A 26,764-nucleotide genomic window follows, 5' to 3' on the forward strand; every position below is an offset into this window, starting at 1 on the left:
TCTTTTTCAGCGATGTATTATTAAGAGCAATTGATTTATGAATTGTGGGGATGCAGTTTTCTGTAACATGTAAGACACATCTTCCATTCTTTGTTTAAAGTCATATTCACATGAAATAGGAAGCACTGTTAGAAAACTTGTAAAGATATAGAAAATAATTAGCAATCCTGGTAAGAATAAAATAAAGGGATAATTTAAGTTTTTTGGGGGATATTCTCACTTTTTGTGGAGGTAAACAGCTCTCCATGGAATACATTATAAACTACAGTATCATAGAGCTACCGAGACATCATTTTTCCTGCTTGAATGAAGATATAAGATGCATAATATATGTAATTTTGTCTCAAATAAACTGGTACATAGAATTCCCTCCTCTGCATTTTCATTGCATTCAGTTTTCCAAATTTGCAGTGTTGTCTCTTGTCAGTTTTTTATTCCTTATCATAAGTCCTATAACAAGGCTGAATGTCTAACCTTTCTTTCTTTTACTTCCATCAAATGAACCACAGAGGATGCTTATTAAAGATTCTGGTCATTGCTCCACAGTGCAAAGGCTATCTCTCTGCTTTCTAATAAGGAGGTGGTTCAATTTTGGGTGGGGAGGGGGGGGCAAGCTCAGCTTCCCTGATAGATAGCTAATGCTTTTTTAAAATATTTCATTTTGTCAGTCCAGGTTTACTTTTATAAAATGAGAATAAAACTGTACACAGGAATTTTATTATTAATATTACACAGGTATAATGGAAGAGGGGAAAGAACTTGCACTCCCTTCCTTCCACAACTGCTAGTCTGGACAGGCCATTCTTGCCAGAAGCTATCAAACAGGCTGCTATGTCACAGGCCCCCAACATAGGAGTGATTTCTGAGATGTCTAGGCAGATAATAAGGAAGGGGAACAAAGCGAGAATCCAGTCTGCCTTGCTCTTCCCCAAGCCTAATGCAGGTTCTGCTGCTCTGCCAGACCCACACATGTAGCATGACATGTCAGGTTAAGCCCATGAGAAGTCTCACCTAGAATGTCTTGCAGTAAATGCATCTTGAGATTACCAGTACCAAGAACACAGCAGCCAAACTATCTCAGTCTAGGAATGGCTGTAGCTGTCTTACCTATTGAAGTCAGGTAGACACCTGAGAGGAAAATTCACTTCGAGTGTGGCAGAAATGCCCACAAGAGCCCAACAGCCAATTTTATGAAGTTTATGAAGTTAATTGTTAAACTTATTGTGTCTAAATTTTTCTTAGTGGTATATTAGATGCATATTTGTATGAGCCTAGATGCTAACTTAAGGAAGCACAACAAAGCAACAGAAATACAGTTCAGTGGACTGCTTAAGTTTGTTTTACTCTATTATCAACTCAGTGTACGTTATTTTTTAAAATAATAACCCTCAAAATATAAGCAATAATTTCAATCTAGTTAATCATGCTATTTTTCTATTTCTTTTCTTTTTTTCTTTTCTTTTTTGGCAATGGAGAAGGTTGCATTCATGGAATAACTGTATTTTAATTTTCTGTCAGCGTTATTATCCCAAGACAGTGAAGCCATGTAATTAAATTAGCTGTGACTCTGCAACTCATTTTCAGATTTTTTAAAAAGCGTATGGTACCTTTCATGGAACATTTAATAAAGCTATTCATTTTAAAAAATGAATTAAGCATGTGTTGAATTAAGCATCTAGTACTATATTAGTCTATTTATTTATGATATAGGATGTCAAATTCCCAGTTATACCAAATAACACAGAGAAAGGTAGTGTTAGGTGAACAAAGGGTTCAGTAGATCCAGTTCTTTGATTTGCCCATTGAACAAGCGGTTTGACTGATTCCACTTCTTTTCCATACTTGTAAATACATTCCAGGAATCCAATGAGATTTTAATGTGCCTATCATTGGCAATTTTTGAATTGTGAACTGAAAGGACAACAGAGATAAGTTAGTCTGTTCTGACTAGGGGCGGCATTGTACTCTTCTGAGTGTTTTGTGCATTGCTGGGCGGATGTGAGGTTTGTGGGGCGAAGGAAATGGTTTATTATGTTATATAGGATTGTTTGCATCACACAGAAGACAGAGAGCCTCTCCGTCATAGGTTTAGTGTTTTGGGTCTTAGAAATTTGTCTGTGGGGACTGCCCTTCAGGACAAAAATCTCTGGGGCTCAGTATTTACGGTAAGTTTGTGAAAGTCACAAGCCTCTATGAAAGGCTATGAATGAAGCATGATCATATTGTTGCCAGTAGGTGGCAGTAACAGGGCCTTTCCTTGGCCTTGCTACTCCATTGCATCCCAAAAAGTTTTAACCCTGCCATCGTGCATAATGCTTGGTAAAAAATAATAATAATAAAGAGAGAGCAGGGCAGGGGACATCCCTTGGGAATTCCCTTTTAATTGTTTTTTAATTGTTTTCTATTTTAAAAGATGCACCCAGAAACAGGACAAAACCTGTCGGTTGACACTGCAAAAAGGACATAAAAAGGATCGAGACAGTTCCATGCACCCCTAAGCGCCAGACGGAACTATTGAAATGATCACGCTGCTTGTTCGTCTTTTAAAATGGAAAATCTAATCTACTTGTTACAGAGACTCACCTGGCACCTACTTTAATATCTTTGTGGAGCCAGTGAATACTTTCCTTTTCTCCCCAGGCATTTGATTGTGAGCATCTCTGCTATCTTTGTGGGTGTTCTGGCTGGCTAATTTCTTAGTGATTACAATCATTTGAATGTAGTTGAGAGGAGACTAGATTTCTGCCCGCTGCTTTTAGAATTAATCTATTATCGCTTTTAATGTTGTTGTTTTGGTTTTTCTTTTCTATATTCTGCATTGTGATGAATTTTTTATATCATTATTTAGAGCTGTTTCCAGATAAATTTTTGAGGAGGGAAATGGCTGTCACACAGGTCAACTGGGTTAACAATTGTTCCCAACAAGAATGGTCCTGGGAACTAGCCTATATCAGTGCTGGATTTAGGGCTGTAGAAGTGTTTCTCCTGCACAGGGCGCCAAGCCAAGGGAGTGCAAACTATTATGTAGTGCACTTGAAAGCATTTGCAGAAGTTAAGGGAGGTAAATTTTATCCTCCCTCAGGGCACTGTATTACCAAAATCCACCCTTGTCCTATATCAGGGGTGTGCAACCAGTAGATTGCGATCTGGTAGATCGTGCGATCCTTATCGTGTACAAAATTGCGGGGGGGGGGAGCTTTAAAACTCTGTGCTATTCTCCCCCCCAAAAAGTCAACAACCCTGGGCAATCCATCCACCCCACGCACACTCCTCCTGCCTCCAATGACTATGGGTAGATCACAGTCAGTATTTTTATACTGGAAGTAGATGGCAGTCTCTTGGGAGTTGTAGTATCTGAAGAAGTGTGCATGCACACGAAAGCTCATACCAGTAACAAAGTTGGTCTCTAAGGTGTTACTGGAAGGATTTATTTATTTTTATCTTGGGAGTTGGACATGCCTGTCCCACATCATGACTCAGCATCATTTCCATGGACCATTCTGTTACAAATTAAAAGGGAATGATACCAAGCAGCTGTGGGCCACCTAAAAAAATTCTACCAAACTCAGTGGGACTTACTTCTGAGCAGGCATGTGCAGTATTATTCAAAAGAATTTGAGCTGAAAACCCTTATTCTTCTATATTCTTTTCTCTGTTTTTTGACGAAGGGATCTCTCCTCCCTCCACATTCTCGGGATTCTACAAACCAAGAGATGAAACATAAGGAAAAGATGCAATGTGGGTAGGGAGGGATAATTTACTACTTATTACAACTGAAATTTGAGAGTAAATACTGAGAAGAGACTCGCCAATGTGTGAAGAGGGCTATTTGTGAGTAAAAAGGGTTAAAACTCTGCATGTAGAATTTTCTTACATGCTTTAGTATATTCCAAGGTTTAATTTGTTTATTGCCCAATTTGTGTAAAAATAGGAGAAAATAAATAACATTATATTAGAAGGTACACAGTACATTTAATAATTTAGTATGTAAAGTGTGCAGGCACAGGAAATATAGTGCATTTGGTTAAAATCTGCTGTCTCTAGGTCAATGCAACCCACACAAGAGGATAGATTTTTGTCTTTGTCTTTTCCGCAGTCTTGGAGTTGTGCCTAATAAGAAAAACATGAGATTGTCCTTGCAGTTTCTGCAGGCTGTTTTTCAAAGGGTCAGTCAATGAAGCTGGCATGGCTTTGAAGTATTAAACCATCTGCAGATGCAGAGGAGTTTCTTTAGAGCATTAGTTCTTGTAATTTATTGAACAAAATGAGCCTGAGCTCTTAAGGGACGAGAACTAGAGAGAAATTGTTAACAACTGAAGAGATATATATACCAAGAAAATTTATATAGTCAGTTCAAATATTATTATTTATTAAATTAGTATACCCCCCTTCATCTGTAGATGTTAGGGTGGTCCACAGCATAAAAAATACAAGATAAAAACACAAAATGCCTAATAAAACAAGAACCAAATCAAAACAAAACCATAATCCCCCCAAACACATTTAAAAGGATATATTAATTATATGTATAGTAATTAGTTATTAGTTTTAAAATTGTCATGAAGTGTCAGGCTGGTGTTTATATACCTTTCCCTTCTCCACCCAAAACACCCACTTCACAATTTCTCACCCATTGCCATTCAGCATCTTCGCCCTTTAGCTCTCCCAGCCTTTTATAGACTCTTAGCTTTAGCTAGTTTTGTACAGAAGCCATTGAGTTGATCCCCTGGCTTCCTCACTGCCAATATAGCTTCTCCATCATGCTGAGCCTTGAGTGGAACCAACTTGCTTTTGCACACCCAGTCCTGAAATGAACTTGCTCAAGTGAAGTAACAACTGGCTCTTGCCAGATATAGAAGTAGTGAACAATTTACTTGCTTCTCCAACATATTTGAGGGTAACGCTATACCAGGAAATCCAAAGACTTATCCATAAGACAATTTCTTCTGTTGCCATGGTTCAAATAAAGGATGCTACAATCGCACAAAACATAGTAGCTATGGGAACAGGTCCATATGAAATGGTGCCTCCTTCTGGAATCACTGTGTATGTGGTTCACTCTTGCTGTTGCATGCTTTTTTTTCTATCCCCAATTAAGTGACCTATCAGGTAGCCTTTGATCAGAGTCTCCATCATTTTATGACCCAGGACCCAGCTTTGAGGTGTTTCATTACTGAAAGCAGGTTCAAAAAGCTGCAACAAATCTGTAGGCCATTGTTCAGGCAGTTGACACTACCCAAAAAAACAAAAAAACCCAGAACACAAAGAAATATTAGGAAATTCAGGGTTCTATGGAAAAAAGCAACACCTTGAATAAGGGTCATGAGCTTTATGAAGGCAAAGAGAGGAATTAAACTGCCTTTAAATGAATGTAAAACAATGCACACCAGGATCAACAATAACATACTAACTAACAAACTGTGACCTTTCCATAAACTAAAAGGGAATGCTGATATGATTAGATTAGGTGCAGCATTATCATAGAGCATGTGGGAGGAAACAAGCCCAAATGCCTGGTGTTTTGAAGCTCACAATTGCTTTGAAAATGGAAAAATTCACACTGATGGGAAAGAAAGGTATGACAAACTGTGCATGGACCATTTCCAAAATGAATGATATGCATTTGAAGGATTTGAAAGATTATATATATTTGAAAGAGACAATTATATATATCTGAAAGATTTGAAAGACAAAAGTAGACTGTGGAACTGAGACTGTACACACACTATTGTTTACTCAGCATCCAGTATGCTCCCACCAACAGTTTGGGAAGTAATGTACACAATCCATATTTATCCTCCATCTATTCTGTTGTTTCTTACAGAATACAGTGGTACTTCCGGTTGCGTACGGGTTCTGTTCCGGAGCTCCATTCGGATCCCAAGGTTTCCACAACCAGAGGGACCACTTCTGCACATGTGCATGCGGTGGTAGACAGCTTCTGCACATGTGCGCGTGGTGGTAGAGCGCTTCTGCGCATGCACGTGCTGCAAAACCAGGAAAAATACTTCCGGGTTTGCCCCGTACGTATCCCAAAGGATATGTAACCAGAGTCGAACATAAGTAGAGGTACCACTGTACTACATTTCAATGCATTTCTCACCAAATTAGCTGCAATTCAATAAAAAGAATGTTCTTGCTGCTTTTTCTATGTATACAGCCTGAGACAATATATAAAAATTCTGAAAATAAAGTGAGGAAATCCACCCACCCACCTTTATGGGATGGCTATAATTCTTCCTAAGTCTAATGCCATAAACAAGAATGCTTTTATTAGCTTCTTCAACTAGGCCTTTGCTGATTTGATTCCTCTTTTTTTGGCCCACTTCCCAGCCTGATGTATCTTTGTCTCTGCCTTGCTTCAGCTAATTACTTACGTTTGATGGCTACCTCTGCAGGTCCCATTACTTATTGCCACTTGTGAACAGTTGTAGTAAAGGTGTTTGTCACTTACCCCAAGGTCATTCTAGCCCTGTTTTAATTTGGTTGTATTCCCTACCTAGTAATATTGATGATAATATAGTAGGAAGCATTTTCAGCTCACACTGACCCCATAAGAACAAGCACCATGTATTTGCCTGAGGATACTTCTGCTGAGTAAGCCTTTAGAACATGGCAGTGTTATCCTGGAATGTTAACTGTAAGTCATCACAGCTGGCTAGGGAGCAATATAAAGATTCCGTTGATTCAGTCACTTCTAGAGGGGAAAAATTTATGTGCTGGTTTTTTCCTCCCTGAAATATGTCCTGCTTATTCATCTTAACTATAGATTTAAATGAATATGTGGAATTCATGCCTATTTTCACAACACACAGTATTATCCTGCATTCCATAAAAGCACTTCCTTTCTTTTCACTTTTCCTGCTCTTTTATCAATTTCATTCCCATTTTCCCATTCCCAACACTATTACTTCTGCATAACCAGGATACCGTACTTCATTTGGACTGATCCTTTACAGGAAATCTCCCTTTTATTTATCTATATGCAATGATGACTACTTGAGCAAGACACTTTTTAGGAGGAGGGATCATATGCTTAAAAAACATTCATAAGGACAACTAAACAGTTTCAATATGCAACTGGTGCTATGCTGCAAGAGACATCTAGCCAAATGGACATAAGTTTTGTCCCTCTATTATCTTTCTACCTTTCTTTGTCTTAGGCTGCAGGTTGATCTAAAAAGCACGATGAAATTTCCATATCTGACCCCCTCTGTGTGCATAGAGTAGATGAGCCGTATAATAAATGACAGCACAATCAGCTGTTTCAGGTCAAGACAATGTGGTAAAGGCTAACTCCCCAGCCCCATTCCATCAGCTGGATGGTGCTGCTGTTGGTTTTCTGAATGGGGGCTATGTAACTGTAACTCTAGCAACCGAGTTGGATGAGTTGCAAGTGCAGCATTCATTTACTTATGTAGTTGTTACTTTTATGTAGTCCTCCCAGCTAAGAATGCATGCATGGAAGCATGCTTCTGTCTTTCACAGGTGTATGCCCCCTGGTGAGATCAGGACATCTGTCTGGAATAAATGAATAACCAAACCACTGCCTTTTTACAATGGATAGCTATTGCCAACAGCTCTCGTTGCTGAGCCTGAATGTGATTATTAGAAATGTTCCTGCAGTTGCAGTTTTGTACTTGCTCTCTTTGACCTGCCTTGTCAATTATGGATATACCACCTTTCTTTCTCTTGACTGAATGTTTGTTCAGCTATATAGCAGTGTTTTTAATTAACTTTCTTTTTGTGCAGTGTTATACTTATGTGTGCATTAATATCATTGTTTTAACTGATCTTAATAATGTATATATTGTTGTAACCCGCACTGGGTGAAGGGTGGGTAAGAAATCTAATAAATAATAACATGCAACTGAAAAAGAATATTGGTGCAATCAGATAGACAATCTGATCAGGACGGTTTTTTGCAGTGTTTCACCAACACTTTTAACTGCGGATCAAACATGCATATTGGTTTCAGTATAGTCCATAAAGGAATCTAGATGCAATTGTATGCATGAGCAAATAAACATTACTTCTTTCCCTGTGTTTCATCAGTGCAAATGTAATAAGTGAAAGCTGTAGCAAACTGTGCATGCACAGTACTCTGTATAAAGTTTGGAAATAATAAACCACTTTTCAGGGTTTGTTTGGTTTTAAAACCAATCAAACAGTGTATAAATGATATGGAAAAAATAACAGAACAGAACAATGGATTATTTCTAGTGTACCACTTTGGTCTTCAAAGGAAGACCAATAATTCAGAACTGCAAAATCTGAGAGAAATTCAGATGAGGAAAATTTTGGTAGCAGCCCTCTCACCAGCCTAAATGGGAATTGATAAACCTTTTGTGGTTCTTGTTTGCCTCTAATATTGTGAAAAGGAGAGGGTTGTCAACACCTGGCAGGCCAGAATATATGGCTGGATTGTATTCAGCTGGAAGGATCCCAAGTTATGCTCTGTGTGTGTGTGTGAGAGAGAGAGAGAGAGAGAGAGAGAGAGAGAGAGATCCCATTTTCCCCACTTCCCTCTGTGGGTGGTGTATGTGCTTCATCTGTGCGTGAGAGAGTGTTATAAACAGAAGTATAATTAGAGGGAGCTGCTACATAAATGAGTGGACATAAGAAAGGGCCAATTTCCCTCTAAAGCTCAATAAGCATACAATTAGCACAGTGACATAAGATACTCTCCATGGGATATATAAATACATATTGTGAAGCATGTGCAAGGTATGTTCTAAACAGAACTTGCAGATGAATACAAGAGACAGGCTGGTGACACCACCTTTAAAGAGCACACAAAAGGCAAATGCAGTATTTCACAGCTAAAAGGAGGAATAAACATAATGCTATGGACATAAATGACTAAATTGAGATGGAGAAATAAATTAAATTAAATTAAATTGAAAGGAGCTCGCGAAAGTATCAAGCCAGCCCACAGCTTGAAGGCCCCTTTTTCTGTTTTTTATTAGTGTATTTCTCTGGCAGAACAGGGTCATGCTGAAATTTAAATGGTTATGTAAATCAATATGCAAATTAGTTGTAACCTCCAGGCATCTGGAAAGTTGCCAGGGCTGTTTCAGATCCAAAGTGTTTGGGATAACACAGCTTTGAGATTGTAAATTCTCATGCAAATTGCATAAATTGTAACTGTGTAAATGTAAAGCTATGGGTTTATTGAAGGTATGTCACCTGAGGACCTATTATTGGAATTGCAGCAGTGGTGTCATTTGCTGAGAATTTTCTTCTTCTTCTTCTTCTAGATGGCTCCCTGTAGCTTCTTCAGCCTAGCAGGGGATTATTTCAATTCATGTTCTAGGAAGAGCTCAGCAAGGAAATGTCAGAGTTATCCTGTGTTTCTGGATGAGCCAGATATGAACCAAATACAGATGTGCAAATACTATTTTACCTTATTTATTTGCAAGAGTATTTCTAAACCACCAAGTCATTTGAAAAGTATATCATGGCAAGGTGCAATATAATTATTAATACATTAGATTATAAAATCATAAAAGAGAGAACAAAAAGAACAAAAGAATGAAATCAATTCTCTAAAAATGCTTGGCAAAACAAAAATGTCTAGAAATGCTTGGTGAAATGGAGAAATATCAGAATTGCATGAGTCTGGTTTGCATGCAAATGGCTTGCCAAAGTAAGACACTAAAATTAGTTTGCACAAATTAACCAAAAATGAGATACTTGTAGGACAGCCAGGAAGGCTCCTCCAGATGACCAAAGTGATTTGGCAATGTATAAGACACAAGGTAGTCATTCAGGGAAACTGGTCCTAGGCTATTTAGGGTTGTATAAAGTAACAGTAATACCTTGAACTTAGCTCAATAATGTAGTGTCTGCCAGTACAGAGTTTTACTTTAGAATCACTGCACCTATTAAGATCTCATTAGCTAGTCAATTTCGTTCTGTTATAACATTGACAAAATGGATGAGTCACACAGAATTTCCTCAGTGTTGTTTACAGGGCAAAGTAGTGTAATTATTTTATCCTTCATTAATGGAGAATCAAGTATTTCAGGGTATATTAAGGCAAGGTTTTTGGCGTTTGAGATTTATTCCTTTCGCAGCCTAGTACTTAAATGCAGCCTAGTACTTAAGAACAGTTAGCCATTATCACATGGTCCTTTGGAAAAGGGATTCATTTTTTGTATTAAAAAAACCCAATTTAAATGAGTTGAGTGTGCATCCACTCATCTGCTGCATCATTACAAAGTGGCAAACAGTTTGTCAATCCCTTCCCCACATCATCTGTACTTCTTAACAATTGCTGTTCTTTCTGCAAGCATTTAAGTACGCAACAACCAGTGGACAGTGAAAATATATCTAACCAAAGTATGCATTTTAGGACTTAAGTTACCATTAGACAGTTTAGATAAGAAAGCATATCAGTCTGATGCAAAGTATTGTGCAATAAACTATCATCAAATTAGATTACTTTGCACTTCTCACTTTTGCAATTATTAACAAAAAAAATTGTTTATGATTATTCCCTTTAAGTCTGAAACAGTATAATTTACATGAGGGTCCCTATGGAAAGCAGGTTGTTTTAAGCTGCCATTCTGCAAATTCAGAAGCAGCTGAAACACCAGCAGGGTCAAAAGGGGGCTTAGGGTGATTTGGAGCAGAGAGGTTGAACAATGAATCCCTCATGCCAGAGAACTATGAAAACTGGAGTTCTGTGAGTGTAATAGTTGTCTCCTAAAAACTCTCAGCACCCTTAACAGTTCCCAGTATTATTTGGGGGAAGCCATGACCGTTTAAAGTGTTATAATACTGGTTTAAATGTATAGCACAGGTAAGGCCAAAGTTTGCACACTCAAAGCATCCAAGTTATCCTTTATCCTCAGTCTTCTATGCAAACTGAACTTTCCACAGATCAATAGCAATTTAAATGTCATCCTTCCCTGTAAAAGCATTTCGCTTGCATTCCTGTTTGTCTCACAAACCAAATTATTCTTAAAATGAGTCTGGAAAAGCAATCACACTTGTCCCTTTGGAATTAAAATGCTACAAACAGAAAAGAAAACTCTGTCTTTAAACTGTGAAACTGTTCAGATTAAAGAGATCTCACCTCTTACAGTTTGATGTTGATTTATTGAGACATGGCTTACAATTTAATTCCATGACAAAATGAACTCTTAATAACAGATGCTATAAGCAGACTGAGGGGAAGAATGTTATGCAGTGAGACCGACCAGAGTTACTAGTGCTGGTGGTGCAAGTACTACATACATACATAAAACAAATATATGTTCAGCATTATATCGTACTTTTCTTACAGAAGACTTTCTCATAATTTACCTGCAAAGGCAAGTGTGAACGTAAGTGAAAATGATATATCTGGAATTCCTAAAATGGCCGTGCTGGTTGGCGCAGGTGGATGTTGTACTTAAAAGCTTATGGAGAGCACCAGGTTGACGGAGGTGAACTAGATCGAGCTATCTATCTATGCACTGAAATTCCAGCTGATTCCCTGCCCCAATCTGGTGTAATGGGTCTATAAAGTGCAAAAGAGACATGTTGGTGTGGATGTTAACCCCCTCTCAACCCTGGCCTCTTTCTCTCCTTCAACTCCTCTCTCAGCTGCTTTCTTGCAGCAAAGCGAAGTATGAAAGCTAGATGGGGTATGAGGAAATTACTTGGTGTAAACTAGACAGTGGAGGTGAGTTCAGCATTCACCCACCTACATACTACCTTTCAAAATTAAATTACACATCGAAGAGGGGGTGAGAGAGGATGTATGAAAACTTGCGGCTGGGACAGAAGTGCTTTTAGAGACATGGTGTTATGTATGGTTTGGCACCAGGTATAAGAAAAGGCAAGGAGAATGAACTACCTACTCTGGAAGAATGGCAGACAAAGGTGATTGACTTCATGGGACTGGCAGAGATGACCGGCAGAATTCGTGACCAGGGGAAAGAGGCAGTGGAAGAAGACTGGAAGAAATTTAAAATATATCTTAAAAACTGTTGTAAAATTGAGGGGTGTTAAGATGTCAAGGGGTAAGAAGCAGAGAATTACAGCTGTAACCAACAAATTTATGGGAATTTAATGAAGGGAACTAAATGGATAAATTGACTAAAGGGTTGCTAAAAAAATTCTTTCTAAAATAAGGATGCAGCGAAAGGGAGGTATGGGGAAGTCGATTGAAAGAAGTTACAAGAAAATAAGATTATGAATTTATTTATGTTAGATTTGTTTATGTTTGTTTGTGTTTTGTGATGTGTTTGTCTTTTAATTATGTGTTTTAAAAATTGAATAAAAATTATTTTTTTAAAAAAAGAAAGAAAAGGCAAGGAGAATGGCGGGCTGGGGAGCAGACAGGGCTGCTTACTGAGGGAAATGGTGAACCCCTGGCTAATCATTGTTTCTCTCCATTAGTGTGTCTGTCCCAAAATCTGCCATCCGAGTTCAATGATCTGGGCTGTTAACCCAATTTTTGGTCTGCACAGTAGCTATGTGGCACATACATAGCGCTGTGTGGCACAACAGCAGGCATTGCTTTCCATGTTCTGCAATTTGGGGTTTGTGGATCTCTAGAACCATTCAATGAACAACAAGCATAGGGCATATCACAAATTAAGAGGTGAGACCAAAGTCATAATAAATAAGTTCAGCATGTGTTATGCATCAGTTATGCTATTTGCATCTGATATACATTACAGAATTTACAGATGACTTGCTACAAGAGATGCACATAAAATATTAATTAACAGCTGTCCATACTGTATTCAAAGCAAACTTTTATCAGTTAAAATAAGTCGCTAACCTTTACAACAGTCTACATTTTCTTTAATATATTTTGTCAGTAATTCAGCTGTTGAAAGCGCAGTATGAGTATATCAGACTAAAACAGACCAAGGACACAATCCTGTACCCATTGATGTCCAACTGAATTCAGGCCTCAAGTGAGAATATTGGATGAAAGAATACTCCAAACTACATACCTGTTCCTTCAAGGGAGAGCAACTCGTAACAGGCCAACTCTCCAGTTTCTAGACCCCCCACCCCCAATCCACCTTAATCTTGTCAAGATTCAGCTTCAGGTTATTGGCCCTGATCCACTCCATCACTCCCTTCAGAAACTGATCCAGATCCATACATTGCCTCTTTGACTAAAAGGAAGTAGGGATAGAGGAGGAATCTGTTTTAAACTGATTTATACATGGAATTTGGAAATTCAACTGAACTTTGCCCAGATTGGGCCACTTCTTGAATCAAACGCCCATGTATGCACAATGCCACTCAGGCATTGTTGAGCGTTGTTTTTTTTTTAAAGCCCAACTAATTTATAATACACACATATAGTACATACAGTACAGAACTTGTGCAAAAGGCTAACTTCCTATTGAGACCAATAAATGAGATGGGAATTAGAAAAAAATCTGTGTTGATAGGTCATCTTGCCAAATTATTTGTTTTTATTCATATTCTAAATATCATTTAAAAAAATTAAATCTATATCAAAATTTATAAAACATAGGCAGCAAAATGGATGAACACCTATAACAATACAGCAAGATCACCAATTAAGGGAAAAGTCACTGATTACATTCCTCAATTACAGTAAAACATCATAAGGAGAAGCTCACTAACTGTTGAGAAAATCTGGATATTTGCAAATGAAGCCCTGTGCAACAACAACAACAACAAAAGTGGGGGAGGAAAGAGAGGAGGTTGTTTTTAATAACTGTCCTTTGAAAGAGACAGCCTGTATGTCATTCCTTTAAATAAGCTTATGTTGGCAATAAAATCAAGAAATAGAAACCTAAATGGTAGTATAAAGCCCAAGGGAATATCCAGTTCACTTGAGAAGCAATAAAAGGCCTTTCCTTTGTAAGACTAAGATTAAACATTTGTGTATTTCTGTAAAATAGCCAGCAGTCTTGCACAAAACAAATACTTTGGAGTAGATAAGAATTCTCTGTTGTAATGTACATTTCTTTAACTATAAAATAATTCACTCAGTCAGTGAGGCAAAAGTCAGAGATTGCCTTGTTTTTTAGTGTTAAACAGATAATCAATAGTTCAGTGCAATAAAATTAAGTGTTTTGAGTTTATTAAACTTCGGAGACAACCACAGAGTAGCTAGGAAGTACAATATCATTAAAAGACAGCATAAACTATGCAACCTTGTGTTTGTTCTGAGCCGTGTTCCACTCCTCTGTAATTAGAGAGGGGAGTATTGTTATTGAAGAATAGGCAGAAGCGCTAATTTATCTTCTGCAGTATCCAAGACCCTGGACTTGGTCAAAGAAACCAAAATGACTTCTGCAATTCACTTAGACCTAGACACTGAAGATCTCTGATGCAGTGGGGAGTTGATGAAAGCACCACCCTTCCAATAAATGGGATTATATAGCCTCAATAATGGTGTCAGCAGGTCCTTATATATTGTTTTTCCTTGCAGATCTTCTGGTACAGTACTATTTTTTCCTCCAATAGATTTTTTTTTTATTCTTATTGTGTCAATTTGCAAAATTTTATAGAATAAATTAAAGAAATATACAGAACTTGAGATATGGAATGGACAATTTCAAGCTACATTTCCAGGCAATTTGAATTGTTTCTGAATGGAACATTAAATTATGAACTTTTTACTTCACTCTAAATCTATTATCCATCAATTTTTTTGGGGGGGGGGCGGTATTAACATTTTGGCTTTAAGGAATTTGGCCTTAGCTAAGTGAAATCCACAATGGTTTTTCTTTCTTCATATTATTATCAGTAATAATATTATTTATTATATTTCTATATTGCCCTACATCCGAGGATCACAGGACAGCTTACAATATTAAAAAAAATACATAACAGAATAACAAACAAAACAAAAACCCCAATAATAATATTGGGCAACTGTTTTCTATTAAACTATTTAAAAACTATGTTTTGCTACAGATTATATTGGACAAGCTGAGATAGATCTGTATCTGTTGGGTTATATATTCCTTTCAAAATGTTTGACTGGTACTGTCAAGTTAGTCAAGAATATGTATTGGCATTTCTAAATGTAATGGTATTGGAATCAGCTATTATATTAAGTACCTTTTAAAGCTACACTTTAGCTAAGTACATGTGTCATTCTCAATAGCATAACAACTTAATCTAAATAAATATATATCCTATACTACAATCAAAGTGGATCAGCCCTAGAAATGCGTGTGTGTGTGGTGTTTTGAGGAATTGATTTTAACTGCTGTATAATTGCATTCAGTACATTTTAGCAGTTACTTTAATAATCTGACTTGGAACTATTTGCTAACTAGATACACTAAACTGGAAGTTTTGGATACAGGGCAATCTAATCATCATGAGAATATTTTCCACGTCAGATATGTTATCTTTAAGCAATTGCTGTATAGGAAGATTAATACCACATCTTATCAGCATATGATATCACAGAGGGAATACATTTTGGTAGAAATTAAGCACTGTTGGATATCTACCAAAATTAGACAGAAGATTTAAAGGGAGCCTAAAGGCTATTTTCAACACTAAAACCTCATTTTATGTGTTTCAGTTTAGAAATAACACCCAACCACCTGAATGAATCATAGGAAAGTTAATTGTGTTTTCTCTCTCCCATCACACGGGCAAATACTGTTTTTCCTTTCATAGCAAACCATAGTTTGCTGGTAAATCTAAACTGGGCAAACTATTGTTTATACAAACCAAAAAATGCTTAAAAACCCAAGGTGGAAACTATAGTTCAATTGTGGTCTACAGTTCTAATTTTCAAGCAAGCAATGATTGGCGCAAGGTATGGTTTGCCTGGTTCAGTTGTAATCTACGCAAAAGAGGAAGTAAGACAGAAAACAAGGGGTAGATGAAGAAAGGAAAGGGCTTGTGAAATAAAATCTTAGGACCATATACTGTTATTTAGCATGATAACGAAGTGTGGGCTCAGGATGCTTAATTGCTATTTTATAGCTACTGAACCTTGAAATATTGGAAGCATTACAAATATTAAAACACACCAACGTCACTCCACAGCCTAATTTCCCATCTATTTGCCTCTGCATTGGGTTAAGGGTAGACTGACAGACACTGCTGTTCTCCTGAAATGAATATTCGGGCATTTGTGGAGTAGGTACACAAGCTTTTATGTAGCATGAGATTGCACATCTCCACTATTCCACTGTGTCAACACCTGGAAAAAATGGCAGCACCAGAAAAGAATTTCAGTGTATACTCCCAACCTGAAAATGTAAGGTGGTAAGTAAGGCTTGAAAATTATCTCTGCCCTTGGTCATTCTTAGCTGATCTTTAAAGAATCATCCTTAAGTAATTACATACGACATGTGCCATTCCTAAATAACACACTCTTGCAATGATTTGCAACACTTGTCTCTCACTGTCTTATATTAGTATGACTGTGCCAAGGATGCTCCAGTCTTCAGGGGTCCCTTGGCAACATGTCCCCCACCTATGCCTCCACCTATACCAGTGGGTTCAGCTGATAGTAACATTTCAATCAGTGCTGGGCAGGAGCCACCTTTTAACTTACCACAGTGCACCAGAATGACACTATATCCACCAGACTCAGCCACCTGGCACAGGGTAGATAGCAGTGCTGGTGAACCCTGCCACGTTTGCAGCCCTTGAGTTGCTCATAGGTGATGTCTGACACTGGTTCTGGCCTGGACTTTTTTCCCATTAAAAAGACAATGGAAATGGGATTGTCCTAAATTGAGGGTCCTGGTTGTACTCGGGACCCTTAAGCCACCCCCAAGGTGTGTGTTGTTGCTAGGCATGGCCCAAGCCTTGTCTGTTGGGCCCTGGGATCGCGCTTGGCTGTTTGGAGCAAATGGGGCAAGTGGGTGTGATCCCAGGGACCTATAAATGCAGCAGCGTGATGGGGATGGGGCACTTGCTTTGCGCTGCCGCACACCCTCCCTCCCTATTTTAGGTGCTGCTGTTTGGCCTTGCTTTGGATTGGGTCGCCTGCTTTGGAGCAGGGGCTGGGTAGGAATTTTTCCATTTGGCGGATTGGCTTGGCCACTTGGTTTTCGCCTACCCCCTTAGCAATCGTCACAACTTTGTAAGGTTTGGGGTTAGGCATTGGTTTATAGAAATATGCTGGAGGGGAGGTGTGGCCATCACCTTCCCCTCCAGAAATAGGGTATTCCAGTAAAGGAATCTGGGGGTCCTGGATCTCGTCCGAAGTCTGCTTGAGGGACTAGGGCCATGCTAGGACCACAGGAACCCCGGGGTGAGCTTCAATCGATCTTCACCTATGTTGCTCCCTCGTTTGGTCTTTACCCTTTCAGACTCCCAGCCAGAGAGGCAGGAGTCATTTATAGTCCCTGACCATTGCCTAGGCCAATACCACTCAATTTGTTTTGTAATCAATAAAGCTGTGGCCAAATTTTTCCCAAAACTTAAACTACAATTATGTGTCCATTTGAAGTTATTTACAGTGGTACCTTGGGTTACATACGCTTCAGGTTACAGACTCCGCTAACCCAGAAATAGTAACTCGGGTTAAGGACTTTGCTTCAGGGTGAGAACAGAAATTGTACTCCAGTGGTGCTGTGGCAGCAGGAGGCCCCATTAGCTAAAGTGGTGCTTCAGGTTAAGAACAGTTTCAGGTTAAGAGCGGACCTCCGGAACGAATTAAGTACTTAACCCGAGGTACCACTGTACTGGAAAAGGGCTTGGGGGGCCTCGGTGCGCAATTTATGGAGTGATCATTCTAGACATTGACGATAAGGAGCATAAAGGGCATGATGAATTATAGCTCAGTGGCAGAGCATTTGCTTTGCATGCTGAAGGCACCAGGTTCAACCCCTGGCAACTCCACTTAAAACAGGGGTGGGGAATTCAGACATCATTGCCAATGGCTAGGGCTTCTTATGGTAGCCCAACAATATCAGGAATGTCAAATGTTTCCCATCCCAACATAAAGGAGCTCAGGCAGCTAGGCTGGGAAAGATCTCTTACTCTTGAAGAGCCATTGCCAATACAGGGCTTATATGGATCAGTGTTCTGATTCTGTATAAGGCAGCTTCATGTGCTCATTATACCACATCACAAAGATTTTGCTGACAATGTCAAAACTCTCTTTTCTTCCCTTGAACATTATTCTGCAAGTGTTTTAGGGAAAGGAAGCCTGTTCGCATCATTAAGTTATAGTTTACTAGTAGAACATGATTTGTATGCAACAGGTACCATGTTCAATCTCCATGATCATTAGTGTGCTTTGAAGTTTCCTTCTTTGTTTCATCAGTGCCCTTGTGTTGTGTGCATGCTCCCTTTTGATTGCTTGTACTTTTAACTTAATTTTGAAATAGAATTGTATGGGTTTAAAAAAAAAAATGTCACAGAAGACTATTGCTTAAGCACCTTGGAGAGCTGCTGCCAGTCTGAGTAGATAGCACTGAGCTAAGTGGCCCTGTGACCTGACACAGCATAATGCAATTTCACATATTCATACAGATATTAAGCAATGTGGAAAGATTTGGGTGCAAAATTTTCAATGTGCAAGCTTGAACTTCCAGCTTACAATGCAACTGTGTCAAACACTGATTTGGAAAATTAAAGAGCAGCTTTTAAGATAAAATGTTAGGGCTACATACCTACATCCAGAAGTTTCAGCATATGCCAGAAGGAGCCTACACTAGTGACTAATGATGGAGGTGAACATCTAGGTTGCACTTTATATTAAAGTTCTGCTTATAAATAGTTTATAAAGGGCCAAGAAAAGATTAATAGCTGTTATAAGCATGTAACAGCTATGACCACTGTGTGTTATTGAGTTATAGGCAGTTGTAAGCACATCAGTACAGTATGTTATAAATCAAAGTGTGAACAACCTGTTGGAGTCTGTAACAATCTATAATTGATTCATTCTAATATTCATGTATTAATTCTTTATAAGCTGTTTATAGTATTCATACATCCTTTATAAGCTGCTTAAACATGGAGCATCATTATGAAATGTGATAGGCCATTATATAACACTGAAGGCATCGTTCTGCAATATATCTGAAGCAAAATCTTATATTAAAATTTTATGTACCTTGACTTATATTGGCATCAAAACAATGTCACAGCATGGAGGGCCTTTGTACAGTGTGGAATTTCATTTTTAACTAAGGAAACAAAGCCTGATTATCTTAATGTCTGTTAAAATACCATATTCCTAGAATTTAACTAGAACACTGTATCAATCACAGTTTCCTAGAAAATTCTAACATGAAAAATATATTCATGCCTTTATGGGACCTGGAATATTGAATGGCTTCGTGTTGGATTAATTTGTATACCAATTAGTTGAATTGTGGCGCTGAGCAGTGATCAATACCAGCCAGATGCAGCTACTATTCTGTTATAGACATAGTGATATATTATTATAGTTTGTCTTATTCTCTCACATGTATTTGTGGGCCCAGGCTCATTAAGCCTGGGGCCACCGGGGGGCAGGAATAGGAGGCATGAAATGACATGACAGCAGCTTCGGATCGAAATGGCCACAACATTGTTGATTACAGATATCACTAGACTTTGGCACAGGCACTGGGTATGTATTCCGGATCAACTAGTCCAATTGCTGGCTGATTATTCCATCAGGGTTGATTCTGGATCAAGGATCTCCTCATGATGCAAATCAAATAGGACGATCCCACCAGGTAACCATCTGGGGAATTCTATGGCCTGTTAGCCTCCCCCTGGACCCCTTTACTGAGACACCTTGAAATTTGAACCTAGATAAGGGGTGGGTCTAGTTTAAACTATGAGGAAAGCAAAAAACCCAGACAGGCACAGATTCCTCCCTGGCCCCAAATATGGCAAGTGATTTATTACACAGCAAGGTCATACACAGGCACTGCCACCAGGAAGGTGAATGGGGCGTCTGATGCCGACTGTGCTGCTTGCTCCCAACAGAAGTTTAAATTCTGTAGAGGCAGATCCAAGTTAAGACTCGCTTCACTTGGTCCATCCCCAGAGCCCAATTCAATTTTAGATTTCAGCAGGAAATCCTGTTGACCCCTGCGACCAGCTGAGGCCGATGACGGAGTCAACAGGCTGCATGGAAAGGAACTCTTGACACTGCTCAGCTCTCCCACAATTGCCTCTGTCACCAAAAGTGGTCAGCTGTCTTTATATGACATTGCTATGAGTACAAGCCTGAGAGTGTAAGGAAAATGTAAACTAATAGGAGCATGGAGAAAACTTTACAGGGGAACCTAATTGTGTGATCTGAAAACTCTTTTAAGTATATGTTGATCTAATTAAAGGATGTTTTAATGCAGGAATATAACTTCAAAATGGCATTTTACTTTTCATCTTTCAAAGAACAGCAGAACTGAAAAATTAATATACAAAATAGGCATATCTGTGCTTGCTTGTACACTTCCTTTTTATAACTACAAACTGTGTACTCTAGATCAGGCTTCTCCTATCTGGTGCACTCCAGATGTTAGATCTACAAGTTTCATCAGCATGGCTGATGGTCAGGGATGATGGGAATAGTTCAAAACACCTGGAGAGCACCAGGCTGGGAAAGGCTGGTCTAGTTGCACTCTAGATCTCTCTCTCTCTCTCTCTCTCTCTCTCTCTCTATATATATATATATATATATATAGTATTTTGTGTGTATTCTGGATATATTTCTGGATTTTGTAGTGACTCCAAATATTTTTCTCTCCATCATTCCCTCTAATAATTGGAGAGATGCATAAATCCCTACTTTGCTGTTACAGATATAGACAAATTTCCCTTACCCTCATGCCCACCTATCCTTTTTACATTTCACATTGTTTTTGCACTGCTCATCACACTTAAATTTACGCACCACCATTATACTTTTAGTGTTTTTTGTTAAGTATATAGCCTGGCATACTCCTTTTTTTGCTTGAAGATTTTTTATTCTTCTTTTCTAGCTAGTTTCCTAGATGTGGTGACATAAATCTGGATAGAATATATGTTAAAGTGCTCTGACCAGGGAATATCTTCTATATTTCTATATTGCCTTGTAGAATAGGAATAGACTTGGAAGAGTATTTTTGTAGGACACACTTACCAGGCAATCCAATGGTTCCCAGTGTCTCATTATTTTTCAGAGTACATACCATATTTCTGTGCAACAGAACACAACTTTTTAATTATAAGAAAGAAATAACAAGTCACCTTCAGGAAAACAGACATAATCCCTCGGGGCCATAATGTCATTCGTATCACAGACAGGAAAAGCATATTGGATCCATTTGTGCGCACACTCTATAAAGTTAAGATTGTTTCTTATACGCTCTTTTGCAAATGTTCGTTTTTGTTATTGTTATGAATAATTCAAGTGATAGGATCTCCCTCCATGCTTTCCCAGGAGAGGTTATTGTACACTACAGCCCCTTAGACACGGTTGTTAGGAATTGTTTCCTGATATTTCACTGCCTACTTACATTGCTTTATATAGGCTTAATGTATACTGAGTGCATAAAATCCATTATCTCAGGTCTGTTATTTTTGTCACCATCCCACCTTCTTCAAGTCACCTCCATGTGTTATTTGATTCCCTTCTATTTCACTTCAATCCTTACAGCTTCATTTACAGAAATTAATGCAGAGACTATGTATTTTAAAAAGCTGTTCTACAGAACAAATAATTCCTTGTGAGAATGATAAGGCCATTGCTAGCAAACTTGCATCTGCTTAGAGTAACATGAAACTCTCTTGATTTTAAACTCGGCATTCAGTCATACCTCTTGTGCTTTTCTTTAATTAATTGCAGACACTGGGAGAGGGGAAGGATTGTTACTGGGTCCATCAAATTGGCAAACAAGGATTATGCCTTTCTTTCACAGCCAAATCCTCCTCCATGAAAATCACTTGCCTTTATGGTGTTAAGGCTTAAAAAGAAAAAGAAGAAAAGTTCCCACTGGCGTCAATAGAAACTTTTTAACTTATTTGCATGTGAGAACCTGATTTTAGCAGAACCACAGGTGGAAAGTGAAGGGATAAACTTCCTCTCCCTATGATCCACCAAATAATGACTGTAATTAATTAAAGAAAAACAAGAAACAGCTGCATAACACGCATTAAGCATAACATGCCATAGCAGATGGTGTGATGGGCAGAGATGCTTACCTGACCTCCTGGCAGGTGAATTGCTGCAATTTACCAGAAGGGGGTGGGGTAAGGGCGTAGGGAGGATTAAGCCTGACATTGGCCAGTTAGGCTTGTACTGCAGGAGTACAAGCCTGACTCAGCCGATGCACTTGCACTGTGACCACCTCATCACCATTCCAGGTAAGCAGCGGCGACTCACCTGTGAGAGGTCAAATAAGCAATGCCAACCCACCATGTTGTCTGCAAATGGTCATGTGTAGTTTGGGCCTTATTCTGATTTATATGGTTAGCTGCAGCTGACTGAATTGCACTGTGCCCTTATAATGAGAAATGGGGGCAGTGGATTCTATGGCTGATTGTTAGAAAATGCTCCATTGGATTGAATTGAAACTTGGCAGGTTAAGAAAGGAAAGTATGAGGATGCTCCATGCTGAATTTGGAGTAGGAAGGATATGAAATGACATATTTTGAATGAGTTAAGCATGAATGAGTTTTGACACATACTGTGTATTTCCTCTGCCCCAATTGGACTTGCTGGGGTGCTTGTAACGTGGAATGGTAGCTTCAGAAGCATGATAGTTCTGTTGCACATGTTTATTCCAGTGAACAGACAAATATGGGACTTTGACTCAACACTCTACCACCGACAGGTAACTAGCTCCAAGAATGTGGTGAAGCTGAAACTAACCATATGCCATAGTCACATCTGTTAAGGATGTAGCAATTAAAGGTAAAGATTGAAAACCCTTAACACAACATGTTACACCAATAAATAAATTGTTAACTGAATAACTCTTATTTTTGATGATTTAAGAGACAAATTCATATAGGATATACCTATCAATCACTATTGTCCAAAGGTTGTATTTTAAGTGCTACTCAGAGTAGACCCACTGAAATTAATGTACCCATGTTAATCATGTCCACTAAAATCAATAGGTTTACTCTGAGTGTGAATAATATTGGATATAATCGATTATAGTTTTATGAAATCTCCAGATTCAGGGGCAATACGCCTCGGAACATCCACTGCTGTGAAACAATGAGAGGGGTCTTGCCTTCATATCCTACTTCTGGGCTTCCGGGGGGAATCTGGTTGGCAACTGGGGAAAACGTGGTTCTGGATTTGGATTTGGTCTGCTCCAGCAGTCATCTTATGCTTTTATCACTTCAGCTAATAGTTTCTCTGTTGCTACATTGACTAGTCGTTCAGGACTCACAACAAGGTCACGCCATCAAATAAAGTGGGAACTGGTGGAACCATAATCTTTTAATTTTATATAGGAATCTTTTAATATAAAAATAAAATATGAAAATTGATGAACAGGTAGATGAAATTTAGGAGAAAATAGGAAAAAGTGAGGGGCAAAGGATGGGCATTTAATATTTTTTTTAAATGTGGGTGATGTGATATGGGTATGAAGTCTACTTAAGTGCTCTCCCCTACAGCGTTGTTTTGAGAATAGAGAGAAAAGTACTTTTTAACATTTTTAAATTCCTTCTTCATTGGAGTAAGACTTACTGTTTTGAAGTAAGGTACTATTTCACAATCTAAAAACACTTAAAAACTATGGTGTAGGGGTTAGAGTGTTGGACTAGGACTTGGGAGACCAGGGTTCAAATTCCCACTCAGCCATTAAGCTCACTTGGTGACCTTGGTACAGTTACTGTCTCTCAGTCTAATCTACCTCAAAGGGCTGTTAATTAGGATAAAATGGCTTCTTGGGGGCATAAAGGTGGTATATAAATGAAATAAATAAATATTAATTTATATTAAGCACTTGCAGGAAAGAATCAGTGCAGCACTTTTTAAGCATTGGTCCAAATATATTTTAGATTTCCTTGACCTAGCTCCAAGATAATGGATAAGTAGCCTAACCACCTGCCTTAAGTATTTTACAAGTAAAAATGTTCCTCTTTTTTTGTGTGTCTATGTGTGTATTATGTCTGACATGCTTCAGAATAATTTAGAGAAATGCAGTACCCAAAAGAGCAGTTGTCGCACATTTCAACGGATTTCCCAACTCTAGTTGAAAGCAGCTGCTGAGGGACTTTCAGAGGACTCAAGGAAATGACTACCATGTCAAGAATCTGGCACTCTACGCTCCACCTCACACCCCTCTCCTGAAATCCATGTGTTCAGGCTCATGTCTACATGTCTAACAGGAAATTATCTTAAAATCAAATTATCCAATGATGTGTATAAATTCCCCAAAGAAATCAAAAGCATGCATGTTTACAGGCAAACAAAAATTCCTCATGAAATGTAGTTTTGGAGAGTTAAATGTAAGTGGTTTTGTGTGTGTGTGTGTGGTTTCAGTTTACATAGATAATAAACAGAAACATGATCTTGTTTCTTTTACAGCAATTTTAAAACATTCTTTATAAAATCTTCTGCCAAAGATTTAAAGCTTAAATATTAAATGGCAGCCAGATGCTGGAATGATTGGTTTTGTTTTATTGTTTTGCATTTTCACTCTTTATCTCTTTTTAAAAACGTAACTTAACTACTTGAGCATTTATTTCTGAATATTTATGTTACTCATGGCATTTTAAAGTGTATTTTCTTTAATTAAGAGACACTGTTCATAACCATAGATTTTTCAGAAACTACTGATCTCTATTTCTGAGGTAAACATAAACTATGAAATCTATAAAGAATCTTAAATAAAAAATAAATTCTCACTATACTGCATAGCAGAATGCCTGCTTTTTATTTGATAATAATATATATCTTTTTCTGTTAGGAGGCATTTTCAGAGATTCTCTTTTTACCATTAGAATACTACTTTTATCACATTTGGTTTTCATAGAAATACCTCGATGATTCTTGAAGTCTCCTCAAAAAATAATTGTCAGTTGATGAAGAATGTTCATTAATTAATTCCCTTAAGATCCCCTGCTGCATATCATCCAGAACTGATGGCTTGTATAGATTGAGTCTTCTCTTGTATTCTTGCCAGCATTTTAATGCCAGCTCTGTCAACAAGGACTTTGTGCCCTATTTTTCCCCTTCTCCCTTTCTTTTTACAAGGAACAATTCAAATATAGCTCAGTGGCTATAGAATCTATGCAAAATATCCCTGTAAGCAAGGACATTGGCACAGAGTGGGCAGACTCTATGATAAAGTAGGATGAAACAGCTGTTTGTGCCTTCAGCATTTTATGTGTTTTTAAAGCATGTTTTAAAGCCTTATTTTTCACTGTGAACTAGAAAATAAAGAGAGCTGTGCAATTTTTAATGCAAGCAATGTTCTTTATGCAAGCTTACTACAAACACGCTGCCACTTCATTCACAAATATTTTTCCATTGCACTTTATGAAAAGTTGCAAATTGGCAGTATTTTTGCACAAGTCTGCAAAACATTTCTAGATATGAGTTAAGCAATGTGAACAACAAATAGTCCTGTGGCACAAAAAAGACTTACAAAATCATTATAGAGTGGTGCCTCCAGACAGTCGCTATTTTGAGAGATAAATTCAATAAAATACAGGAACTTTAGGTTTGCACAGTTAAACCAGATTAAAGGGCTCTGTTGCCCCAGCACAAGAAATCCACTTTTTTAAAAAGAACCGGAATTCTGCAGTTTCAAAAGTGATGGGGAAATGCATTGAAAAGTGTGTGATGGATGAATGACTAACAGAAACATGCATAAGCACCCTGCAAACAAATCAGAGCAAATAACCAATGAGAAAAAATTATAAGCTAACCTTCTTATCATCTTTGTGAATGCAATGAACAGCTCATCTGTAGATGCCTATGGAGTATTGTGTACTTCATCAGGTACATGATATAGTATTCTGAGTCACAGAGTAACTTCAGTAGTTTCACCAGCTCATTCAGTAACTATCCTCTCACCAAGAACCTGAGCCTAGACCATTCCATGCAACAGGTTTAGTTTCTGGACACTAATGGATAGATAAACATATTATGTGTTCGCAGACCTTAGACAAAGATCCATAACTTAAACATTTACATTAATGTTGTCATTTTTTTGCAAACTGTTTTGAGTTGTTTTTCTACAATCAAGTGATATATAAATTGTCTGAAATAAATAAATATCTACCAAGCCAGACTGGTACCCAGGAATAATCTACTACAATACAGATCTAGAAGAATAAATTACAGGACCACCAAGTGTCACTTTACAGCCCCCAGTTACCTTAAAACAATTCAAATGCGCTGCTGTGGGATGGGGGGGCTTCAGCCTGGCTAGTGCCTTGAGTACCTTCCAGTTCTTGGGATCCTGCACCCAGTGAGTGTTCAAATCTAATAGAAGATTCTGTTTGGGCTGAACTACTTGGGCAAGTTTCTTTGTAAGACAGTGACTGACCTTAGCCAGCTACTAAAATGTCCTCATCAGCCCCCCAAACCAATAAACTAGGTTGCAAAAGCTACAACTAAGTGATGATGCCCTCCAGGTTAATAGGTCTCCACACCACCATATAGTTGCTAGGTAAGAGAGCAATAGCCAGAGAGTGTGGATGAGCTGAGCTGGAAGCAGGCTTGAAGCTGGAGGCATACTTGCTCTCTGCTGAATCCAAAGCTGTGACTGGTGGAGAAACAAGATCTATTGGGGGTGTTAATGCTATGAGCTCCTCCATATTATGCTCAGGTTGTATATATGTGTAAATAAAACCTATATCTTTAAAGACACTACTGTCTCCACTGACCTTCATTCCA

The 26,764-nt window shown here is 38.3% G+C and overlaps 1 long non-coding RNA gene across 1 annotated transcript in view; it reads right to left on the reverse strand.

Moving 5' to 3' along the window:
- The window catches only part of LOC309340059, a 52,091-nt gene extending 26,005 nt beyond the window's left edge, over nucleotides 1-26,086 (reverse strand). Inside the window, exons 1-3 of the long non-coding RNA XR_014155783.1 lie at nucleotides 24,900-26,086; nucleotides 21,038-21,093; nucleotides 13,609-13,642 (exon numbers count right to left, since the gene is read on the reverse strand). This is a non-coding gene — a long non-coding RNA (uncharacterized lncRNA). The remainder of the gene's footprint in view (nucleotides 1-13,608; nucleotides 13,643-21,037; nucleotides 21,094-24,899) is intronic.
- Nucleotides 26,087-26,764: the final 678 nt, after the last annotated feature.

The sequence above is a fragment of the Podarcis erhardii genome (assembly GCF_964252035.2).
Source record: "Podarcis erhardii genome assembly, chromosome: 4".
NCBI lineage: Eukaryota > Metazoa > Chordata > Lepidosauria > Squamata > Lacertidae > Podarcis > Podarcis erhardii.